The sequence below is a fragment of the Anabrus simplex genome, chromosome 12 (genome assembly GCF_040414725.1).
Source record: "Anabrus simplex isolate iqAnaSimp1 chromosome 12, ASM4041472v1, whole genome shotgun sequence".
NCBI classification, from domain to species: Eukaryota; Metazoa; Arthropoda; class Insecta; order Orthoptera; family Tettigoniidae; genus Anabrus; species Anabrus simplex.
In genome coordinates this window covers 84069467-84079124 of record NC_090276.1, presented here as the reverse complement: position 1 = coordinate 84079124, position 9658 = coordinate 84069467, and positions in this window count along the sequence as shown.

Genomic DNA, 9658 nt, shown 5'->3' with positions numbered 1-9658 from the left:
TGACAAATTTGATGCACACTGTTGATTGTAGGGTAGTAATTTTATCCTATTTTAAATATTTAACATCAAATTTTTCGAATTCACAAATTTCACGAAATTACCACTTGCACATCACTAATGTTTGACTGTCACCATTTGACTGAGTTCCAGCTTATGTCTGTAAGTTTGCACTACACTGGTTAAGGCACATGATGAAGCGGAGAACTCAGTACATGGCAGTCACTGAGATGTGAGATTTAGAGCCCCATATATCTTCCTTCGATGTTCGGCCCCTTAAAACAACAAGCAAGCAGAAGCCATTGAAACCGTGACAGGAAGCGACATGCCTCCTCCCCACTCCACAGCCTTGCCTCCCCCAAAGTAGGAGCAAACTTCAGAACGTATGCATTGCTATTTCACAAGACGTAAAGCTGCATCGGTTGCCGCTAGACTCCTCCAAGGCCACAGTATCTTGTCGTAACAACAAGGTATGATACCATTCTTTTAAATACTAGGTTCTCTTGTGCAGATTTTAATACACGCTAATACAAAAGCAATTCACCATTTTATTTCATTGCAGATTTTGGGAAAGTTCTTTTCATAATAATAACAATAAGACAGCAATCAGCTTCAGAGATCCTGCATTAAACAGAGTCCAAGAGAATCATTTTTATAAAACAAATAAAGAGACAACATTCACCTTGAAAGAGAGAAGCTGAAGAGAACAGTTTTTTAATATAAATGGAACATCAACAAGAATTTTTTTTTTAAACTTATTAAATAATAAACAAGTAGGAAACATACACATCACAGTGAACAGAAGTGCTGGAAACCAAACAAGTTTTAACATCTGTTCAAGTCAATAGAATTTGTTTTAAAATAGATTAGAACAAAATAGATCCGTTTCCCTTCCCATTTCATTGTTCCACTCAAACCTCCTTACAGACTTTCATTATTTTCATCTTTTCTTAAAATTCATATAGTTTTTAAGCATAGCAAGTTACTTTCAATGATGTTTCTTAAGATGCTAAAATATGCTTTGTAATTTCACCTATGCTCTCTAACATAGCTGAATTTGTTCCCAAGCAATGATCCATAACTAATTTGCATAAAGCAAATATAAGCATCAAAAAGGTGGAGATTCAATTTTACTGATTTAACATACAACTTAGTTAAAAGCTCGTCTTCTTTCTGCCAAGTTATCCCAGCCATAACTTTGCAACATTTCTGTAACACCAGTATTTTACAAGTTACAAATCTCATACTATGGTCTGCATTGAACTGTACTTAAAGTCAAAGAAGAATACTAGATTATAAATTCCACCTATTCAATATATAAGAGATTTTTATTTAAATTTAAGAAATAGATCTTCACATATGAGATACAGGGACATGTTTCGCCCATAATGAAGGCATCATCAGCCTAAAAATCTCATACCTGAAAGAATGAAAAATCAGGATCCTGACTGTTCTTATTCGTAGATTTTAATGAAAGTCTAAAATATAACTAAGGGAATACTGTTGTAGGTACAAATGTCTAAAAAAGTAAGACTAGCAAGTGAAAGACAGTATTTGGAAGTACTCTTATGACAAAGTCGTATAATCAATCCTTATTACAGAATTTTTACTAATGTCCTGTTTTTGAAATATGGTAGCAAATAGCGAATTTAGAAAGTTCAAAATAAATACGTAAATTGCTGCGTTGAAATGAAATCTGGCAAATATGGTGCCTTATTCTGGAGAAAGGACCTTATAATAGCTTAATATTTAAGATAAAAGTCACTCTTAGTGGTGGTTAAATTAAAATTTAAAGTTGTTTGCCTGCTGAAGTTGTTAATCTTATGTGAAAAGCTAAGATGGCAAACTTCTTAAAGCAATTACGAGCGAGGAGGTGGGACAGGTTTTTCTCCGGGTACTCTGGCTTTCTCTGTCACACTTCATTCGAGCAACACTCTCCAGTATAATTTCATTTCATCTATCATTCATTAATCATCGCCCTTGAGGAGTGCGACAGGCTTCAGCAGCCGGCACAATTCCTATCCTCGCCACTAGATGGGGGGTTCATTTATTTCATTCCTGACCTGGTCGAATGACTGGAAACAGGCTGTAGAAAACAATATTGCTCTTCAGTAGTTTCATTAATTCCAATATAGACCTAGGCTAATTCTGAATATCTGCAGTGACTCTTACCTGAACTGTCTTTTTTTTTACCCCCTCTTGATTATATACTTTTTAAACTGAATGGAAAATCTGGAAACAGCACTCTTCACCATTAACTCGGTAGCACTCCAAAGATAAACCAATATAGATGCCTTTCAGCATGAAAACAGAGTAGCCAACTATGCAAATACAAAATAACAGGAAAAGTTTGGCAAGCACATTTGAAAGTTTTCCTGCCAAAATTTTCATGCAAACAAAGTTTAATTCGATGTAAATTTATTAAATCTATTTTATATGATTCCACTGTAAGATATGCTTCTATGTATATTAAAGAATGCTGTGAATCAAATACATTTTTTTTCCCAGTAAATAGCACTCATAATAAGCTTGTCTTTTATTTGCCCCACCTTCTGTGTGTCTCATATTTACCCCTCCCTACCCTATTTATAATAGCAGGTAGATGTGGTTGTAGCTTCTTATTTTAAAAGTCAAAAGGAAAATGTGCGAGGTTGAGTAGAGCTTGTGATGTTATATCTGAAACAAGAGGAGAGTGAAATGTTTAGGAAAATAATTAAAGGAGGAGAGAACGAAGAAAAAACGATGTGTGTAAAATTACTTACCCCTTCGACAGTAGTGATGTTAAATTGGTTAAAGATGTGGTGAGCTGAAGAAAATATGTTGTGTGTAATTTCATTTATCTTCTCAACTGTTGTAATGTTAATTAGTTGCCATGGTAGCATCTGAATGACTGATATTTGTGCTTCTAGCGTTATATCGATGTGAGACTGGTGGGGGCAGGGTGTGGAGGAGGGGGTGGGTTGGACAGGGCATTAAGTTTATGTGCTATTGGATGCAGTTGGCTTGTGGGGGTGGATGAGGAGGGATTTGTGTTTCTAAAAGTGGGAGGGGTCTTGGAAGATGATAATTCAAGATTGTTTATTATGTTATTATGATTATGGTTTAGTGATTGTAACAATTTTGGTAAAATCTCGTATAATGGGTTTTTGACTTCAACAATGTCATTAAAGTTTAAATTTTTGTTGTAATGTTGGTCTAAAAATAGACAGATGTTTTCCAATTCGTTCATTAATTTCCCTTTACTTACTTTTTTAATAATAGTGAGGCCTTGATCAATAGTAATGAAATAATGACCTGCTTCTTTCATGTGAGAGCTCGTAGCTGAAAATTTGTTTTGTCTGGAGGTATTGTAATGTTGTAAGTATCTAGTGTGAAAGCTGCAACCGAGACGCCACATTGGGTGCAAGCGAGTCTGTAAATGCCTGAACATAAGTAAATGTTATTGTTTGATTTGACTGTGTTGTGACTGAAAAATAATGTTTGATTGGTGTTATTTGTTCTAAAGGCTATGCAAATGGTTTTTTTTCCTTTTTCTTTAGGGGGTTCAAAACCTGGTAAATATCTGGATTGTCATAAGTGAAAGTAATAAAATTGGATTTTTTGGGTCTGTCAGGCATGAGGTTTGTTCTTAATTTGAGTTTTATCTTGTTGATTAAATGGTTAATTGTTCCTGGTTTATATCCATTAATTTCTCCCAAATCTTTTATGTAACTGTGTTCATCTTTCAGGTTCTTTAAGAACCTAATGGGTTCTCCAATCAAGTAATCCTGGTTAAGGTCCCATGCACAGGAACCATACTCTAGTTGGAGTCTTACCAGAGATGATGGTGGTGGTGATTATTGTTTTAAGAGGAAGTACAACTAGACAAGCATCCTCTATATAACACTAATCAGAGAGAAAAATGAAGATATCGGCCAAAGTAAGACAAGGGCCACGAAGGGCGTGAAAATGAAAGACTCCCTAGGCCTCGGTAACCTAATACTGTCTGGGTCGAAAAAACAAGAGTTGACCAAGGGAGGTCGAATAGGATAGATGAAAGTGAGGAGCCTGTCACAAGTAAGTAGAAGCAATGCTAGGACTCAGCTGAGGGCTCCGTGGTCGCCAACCCATGCTCCAAAGTTCAAAGCCCCTGAGGCCCCTTTCAGTCGCCTCTTACGACAGGCAGGGGATACCTGGGTGTTATTCTACCGCCCCCACCCACAGGGGAACTTACCAGAGACTTGTATGCCCTCTCCTTTACACAATTACTACAACTCCCTAAACACCCTCATAACCATGTGCAGAGATCTGTACCCTTTATTTAAAATCCCACTTATTATGATTACCTAAAAGAAAATCTTTCCTTATTTTAACACCTAGGTAGGTACTTACAGTCAGCAACTTTCACACCATACCCCTCTATATAGAATTACGTCATCCGCAAAAACCTTACCTGATTCCACTTGTTTACACATATTATTGATATATATAAGAAAACATAAATGTCCAATAATACTGCCTTGAGGGATGCGCTCTTAATTACTACAGTATCAGGTAAAGCTTCGCAGATTTCCATTCAGTCACTCATTTATCCCACTAGTCTCCCGTGATCCACCCTATCAAATGCTTTAGACAAGTCAATCGTGATACAGTCCATTTGACCTCCTGAATCCAGGATATCTGCTATATCTTGCTGGAATCCTACACATTGAGCTTCAGTGGAATAACCTTACATAAACCCGAACTGCCTTCTATCGAACAAAAACATGTCTAATATAATCAGAAAGAATGTTTTCCCAAAGCAGTAGCATAGATAAAAATTGCCCAACGATTATCCAAGTTCTGTTTGTAAACAAGAAACTCGCCTGATTTCGAAAGTACAGTACTACCGTACGATGTTAAATTCTGTGTTGAGATCTAGAAGAAAGTTACTTGAAGGAGATCGAAGAGAAATGCACAATCTGCGAAATGAAACGGGGAAAGCGATTACGATACAATTGAATTTAAACCACTGCCTGCTCGATCTGCATCCGATGGCTGCTTAAACTGCCTGCTCATTCCATACTCAAACGTGTAACACGCCTTACAAACAATCTGCCGCTAGATGGCAGCACCAAACGTACCCATTTACCGCGTGAATACAACTAGATAAGCATACCAGCAAAATTTAAAATCTGAAAGTAAGAGAAATATTAAAGAATTTTACGTATAAAGTGATGCTCTAGAGAGTTATAGCTTCAGCACTTTTTCGAGAAAGATGTTTCGACGAACAAGGAAACCTGGAAACTTTGTCTGTATGGTACTTCCCTACATTACTAAGTAGAGGTTTCACGACTTTGGCCACCACAGTTTCTGACACAAGTTCCTGGTGCTTATTGTTACTAAAACACCTTAAAAACTTACATTGGCAGAAAGAAGGTAGAACATAGTTTTTTATCGTCTGGAGCAGACTTGCAGATTTCTTGCAGTACGGTAGAGCCGCCTCAACAAATTTCTGAAGCCTCATAATTAGGCCAATAAATCGTTGCTAGGGCTAGCGCAGCTATCAATGGGGATGAATTAAATGAGGTAGAAACGTTATTCAAGCACGTGCTGCTTTCTGTTTTTTCTTCGATTACACGCACTAAATAACCACACACTAATCCCTGGTAAGCAGTTTCCGAAGTGACACACACTGACTCAGGGGGCTCACGAAAATCTTCCAGTAAATCAAGTACATACTCAGGGAATAATAATAATAGACGGCCTATTAGGCGACTTGCATATTTTGAAGATGAAAGCCCTACCTAGGATGATTTCTAATGCTGAAGATGCCACACACACCCCAGCCCCCGAGCCACTGGAATTAACAAATTAACTAAATAGGCCCTACTTGCGTAAATAATAATAGCAATAAAAAGAGCAGTATATTGACACGATTTTATACTGCTAGCAAAAGACTCGTAATGGAATCTTAATCTGCTTACCCTCCAGGGTTGGCTTTTCCCTCGGACTCAGCGAAGGATCCCACCTCTACCGCCTCAAGGCCAGTGTCCTGGAGCTTCAGACTCTGGGTCGGGGGGATGGAACTGGGGAGAATGACCAGTACCTCGCCCAGGCGGCCTCACCTGCTATGCTGAACAGGGGCCTTGGAAGGGATAGACAAGGAAGGGTGAAGGAAGCTCCCGGCATTTGCCTGGAGGAGAAGTGGGAAACCACGGAAAACCACTTCCAGGATGGCTGAGGTGGGAATCGAACCCACCTCTACTCAGTTGACCTCCCGAGGCTGAGTGGACCCCGTTCCAGCCCTCGTACCACTTTACAAATTTCGTAGCAGAGTCGGGAATCGAACCCGGGCGTCCGGCGTTAGCAGCTAATCACACTAACCAATACACCACAGAGGCGGACAATGGAATCTATGACAGCATATTATTCTGTTCTGTACCTTCACATTAACAGTTTAGTGTCCCCAGATATTATATTACTTAGTATGTAATACTTCAAACCTTACGCTTACCATTTTCTGCAATGGTGTTTGAAGAGCTCTTGTTAGACGTCTCTGTGCTTGAATCCCTTCTCTTAATCATCGCTGAAATTAGCGGTTGTTTATAAGCTGGATAATCAGGGAAAGGGCTGGGTACAGATCCTGTTTTTAATTTTCGCGTTTTGCTGGTCACTTTGAAATCGTCATTTACGAAATGTAGACTGCAAACCACGGAATAATCATAAGGAATCCATTTACTTCCCTTGCTGTTTCCTTCCCTGGATATAATACTTAACCACTTTCGACGCAATTGTGTACTTGAAGGTATATCATGGAATGAAATATCACGGCATTCTGGTTTCCCTTTCTTTGATTTGCAGAAAGGCACGCAGCAGTACACCATTTTCACCGAAAACAAGTATAGTCTATCCTATTTCCCCCTATTTCATTCCGACAGGTCTGGAGCCGGTTGGTGCTGCCACCTGCTGTGGGTATTTGTAAACGGAGTGTTTCATATAGTGCCATGTTAAAATGATGTAATGAGCAGGCAGTATAAGCAGCCATCGGATGCAGATCGAGCAGGCAGTGATTTAAACATTAAACAACAACCCAACCTTTTCGAACGCAAAGCAGAAATAGTGTATAGCTTTTCTCACTACCGGTACAAATTAAATCTCAAAAAGAAAATGTTTTCTTTTTCAAGTATTTTTTCAATTTTATGCAATCACAAATTACTTTCCAGAGACTGAATATTATAATTTTACCTTGCGCAGCCCAGGCAAGCGCTACATTCAGCTGCTATCAAACCCTTGAGCGGAACGACTGTCGTTTGTATACGCGCGCGGGAAGGATGTTTTCAAGAGGCGCTCAGTGCTGCCAACCTCTGCCGAGGGTCCCTCCTCTCTTTAACACCAAGGTCCTTCAATTCTGTAATAAGCGCGCCCATTCACGAAACATATACGAAAATAACCCTGTAAGACTTCCCTTTGATAGAATGATTTTTGAATTATTTACCTTCATGTGTTGTGGTGATTATTGTTTTAAGAGGAAGTACAACTAGGCAACCGTTCTCTATATAACACTAATCAGAGAGGAAGAAAGGGAAGAGGTCTGACACTTCGAAAAATGAAGATATCGGCCAAAGGAGGACAAGGGCCACGAAGGCCGTGAAAATGAAAGACTCCCTAGGCCTCCATACGTAGGCCGAATACCGTCGGGGTCGGAAAAGAACAAGAGTTGACCAAGAGAGGTCAGTTAGGATAGATGAAAGTGAGGAGCCTGGCATAAGTAAGTGGAAGCATTGCCAGGACTCAGCCAAGGACCCCGTGGTCGCCAACCCACGCTCCAAAGTTTATACCTTCGTGCGTCATGTGTGTATTCAAAGAAGCTGGTTAACACACTATCCCATGGCTATACGATTTAGCATGCCGCCTTTTGATCACAGGGGCCCGGGGTTGGATTCACGGCAGGGTCGGGAAATTCAGCCATCATTGGTTAATTTCGTTGGCTTGGGGGCTGGGTGTATGCGTCGTCTTCATCATCACGACGCTCAGGTCACCTACGTGTGTCAATTGAAGAGACCTGCACCTGGCAAGCCGAACTAAAAGCCATACGCCATTTCAACACACTAATGTTATCTTGTGAAAAGGTTCGAACATCAGTAATTCTGAAATGACTAAAAAATGTATTAAGTTATAGTTGAAATTATTATGAATCTCACATTAAAGACGTGCACTAAACATCACTCACGAGCATTAGTTGTCCGAAACATTGGAGAGACGCCGCGACGATTCAAAAAATCAATCAATCAATCAATCAAGCAATCAATCAATCAATGGTCTACATTTAGGGCTATAGCCAAGGTGGCAGATTCCCTGCCAGTTCAACGTTTTCAAAGAACTTGAAAATCAATCGAACAATTCCCTTGATAATTTATTTCAGTCCGACAAAAGAATATTTGCACCAGTTTGGCATTTTGAATTACAACTACGTCTTCATATTATGATCGTACCTACTTTTAAAATGCTGCGCTCTAGCTTAGTCATTCCAAGACGTCTCTCGGAACATACCTCGAGCATCGCGTTTCCTTACCCCCAAGTCTTCCCAGCCTAAAGATTGCGACATTTCCGTAACTCTACTCCTTTGTCAGAAATCACCGAGAAAAAATCGAGCCGCATTCCGTTGGATCTTCTCTAGTTCTAGTAGCAAGGAGTCCTGGTGAGGATGCTGCGGTCATACGCCCCATCCTTTACAACCTTACTACAACGCTTACATACTCTCGTAACCATTTGAAGAGATCTGTAAACTTTCTTCACAAACTCATCAAAATTCCCCCCGCCACCCGTGAAGATCATTACTTATATTAACACCAAAGTAATTAAAGAATGTCATGGCAGGAGGAAGTAAGAACTTCACAAGATAAACTATTATGAGTATGTGTAAATATGTAGCTAAGTTTGTATTTTGTATTTCTTATTATATTTCATCCTTTAAAATACCCCATTTGCAAAATAAATGTTCCGATTCTGATTCCTACAATGTAACCGACGAGGTGCTTTCACCCAATCAACAGAGTAATAAAACTGAGAGGACTCTCCACCTCGGTGACACTTACAAACTCAACCTTCATCCCATTTACCATCAAACCTTGTCGGCTATTCCATCTCAGACCATTGTCTAGATCCCTGTGCAGTCGCTCACTATCTCGTAACTCATTTACTACTCCATAGAGTATAACATCATCTCAGACCATTGTCCAGGTCCCTCTGCAGTCGCTCACTATATTGAAACTCATTTACTACTCAGGTAACTCCGCAGTCGCTCACAATCTCGTAACTCATTTACTACTCCATAGAGTATAACAATAGAATTCAGTGTTTGATGATGATCGCATTGATTACTCCGTTTTAATTTTCCAGTTTGACACAGTGAGTTAATATTATTTGTCGAGAAGAATGAGATTTATTTAGATTTAACTTTTTCTAGTTATTGTGTAGGTTTTCGGGCGCTCCGATCCGTCATAATCTTCTGAATAACAGCCTACGGAATCCAAATGCTGTCTTCTCTGCACTTTATGGTTGCAAATGGTGGAATTATTTCTCAAAAGAACATTCGTGGTCGGCTGTAGGAGACAATTCTGAATGATATTCAGAAAGGTGAATTATAAAAGGCTGCTCATAACGTACAGCCCATCACTCCGCCCAAAGGAGCTCATCCGCC